Source organism: Papilio polytes, unplaced genomic scaffold, assembly GCF_000836215.1.
Source record: "Papilio polytes unplaced genomic scaffold, Ppol_1.0 DF824269.1, whole genome shotgun sequence".
Classification (NCBI taxonomy): Eukaryota; Metazoa; Arthropoda; class Insecta; order Lepidoptera; family Papilionidae; genus Papilio; species Papilio polytes.
In genome coordinates this window covers 2,235,176-2,237,813 of record NW_013524935.1, presented here as the reverse complement: position 1 = coordinate 2,237,813, position 2,638 = coordinate 2,235,176, and positions in this window count along the sequence as shown.

Below are 2,638 nucleotides of genomic sequence, written 5' to 3'. Positions count from 1 at the left end.
ATTATTTCGTTACTTTTTAGTGTACTGTTTTTTTGAGAATGTTTTGTTTTGTTTTTAGTGCATTTTGTTTTGTTTTTAGTGTATTTTGTTTTTTTGTTACCTAATTAGTTGCAGCGACCTTTCTTGCCTTAATCCTCCACACAGTTCGGTTCTTTGAAGGTTTTCCCCTATAAATTATCTTAGAATCCGCGATTACAGTAATTTGCAATGAATAAGTATTTTTAACATTCAGGACCAAGCTAATTTTTTAGTGTCTAGACTCTTTATTCTACATTATAAAAGTATATACTAATAGTATAAAGAGGAAACGGCTGGGCCGATTTGACCATGAGATTTTGAGAATAGGCTATATATAACTTCATATAGACGAAGTCGCGAGCAACAGCTAGTATTTTTACAAACAAATGAGATCGGAGTTCCACGCATTTAAATATAAGCCGTGTCACCAAAGCTTTAAGATATTACGTTACTTCGAAAGTTTACGGAAATTTTTGTCAATTGAAATTCAATCAAGCGCTAAAACGGCTTGACCCGTTACGCCCGTCATTATAACCTTAATACCTCCAAGAAACTTAAGAAGCCACTAATTAACTTTAATCGGCTTTAATCTTATCTTGGGTGTCGATATGGAAATTCTCATCAACAAAAGTGAATTCACATCCGTAAAATATGTATGTAATGAAGTTTTCATAGTCATTTTTATTTAGCATAGTTATGAGGTAATCTATATTGTTCGTGATACAGAATTTAAATGTCATTTAGAGATAACACGCCTTTTATATTTTACTAGCTGTTGCTCGCGACTTCGTCCACGCGAAATTAAAAAAAATAAAAAACAAAGATAGCCTATATGTTACTCAGCGATATCGTAGCTCATTAATGGTGAAAGAATTTTATAAATCTGACCAGTAATTTCTGAGTTATTTCAGTATGTAACTACAAAAATAAAAATCTTTCCTCTTTATAATTTTAGCATAGAAGTATAGATATAAATTTATACAGACGTTAAGTATTTGAGAATTTATTTGTACATTAATTAAGGTATTATTTCAATTCATTTTAACAAATAGAGTTTTTCAAACAACAAAAGCAACTAACCTAAAACATAACAAAACTTTACTTCGCATCTTTATTCAAGGATGTCACCCCATTTTTCGGGCCATTCAACAGTTTACGTCCGCCTTTTAATACGATTCCAACAAATTGGTATACGTCGTAAATTATAGTGTGAAGACGCGGCCCTTGTTGTCCCCTTCAGCTTCATAAATGAGTTCATATTACGATATAATAAATTACTATAAACGTTTAAAGCGTCCGTTGACATCTAGCTAGTTATTATTAAAAAGAATAATCAGTAAACATGATGAAAAAAATGGATACCAAAAATTAACATATGGAAATTTTTGTCTGTGTAAGTATTCAAGTGTTACAAAGGCCGTATCATCTTATATTGAGAAATGCAAATGATACGGCGCCTAAGTCCGATTAAAAGTTTATCACACAATCAATCGATATCAAAGTATCGAATACGCCTAACTTTAGCGTCAAAACAGTCGCTCGTCCCTACCAATTATTGACATGCTTTATTACAATTTCTCTATCTAAGGCGAGCTTTTATCAGCGTATGTCGCTTCCCGATACGACATAACACTTAAACAAATTCAATAAATCAACCCAAATGTGAACCTTATTACGTAGAAATAAGAGATATTCCATCTGTCTATGTTTAGTTTGTCAGCCAATAGTTGCGTTTCTACTTAATTTGATGGAAAAAGTTTTGGTATCGAAGTCATTTATACCAGACATTATCAGCAGGGGTTCGCGTGGAATTCAGACGGTCAATGAGCTGCTAAGATTGATATCTCAGAAGCGAAATGTGTTTGTGTTGTTGCGAACACAGTTTATTGTAGACGACACTAGATGATCTGTTAACTTGGTGCTTAATCTAAAAGGATATTGCCAATAAAACTGCGAAAGAAGTAATTAAAATGGAACTCAGTAACCAAAGCAATTTCTTTAATTCTAAAGAAACAAAGATGCAAAGATCAGTTTTAAAAACCTTTACGTATATAACAATATTTGTATTGTTTGAGATAAAATTCAAATAGTCATAGATAAATTATTCAAGTCACATTAGACCAGGGGTGGCGAAGCTTTATGCACCGGAGTGCCATTTTTTGTAGAAATGTTTAATACGATCTTAGACGTGCCATCAAATAATTTGGACTGTATACTGTGTCAATTCCATGGTACATGGTAATGACATTGCGTTCGCTTTTATATGATACCTACTTCATACTATTTTTTAAGTTTTTATAATCATCGACGTGCCCAAAATATTGTGTCGTGTGCCTATTTGGCATGCGTGCCAGTGGTTCGCCATCCCTGCATTAGACAGTGTAACAGCCCGTTAGTGCTGGCATCGTGTGACCAGCGCGGGTGCGGGCGGCTCGCAATCAGTCGATTCAGTTTGCGCATCCGACCATACGTCTCGTGTCTCCCCTTCGTCGCCTGCTGCCTGCTGTCATCCTCTAATCTTTGATTTTGTTTACTTTATTTTATAATGTGATACATTTTTATTTACACAAGATACAAAGCAATATTAAGGAAAAAATTTTCGCTTTCTTCTAAAGTAATA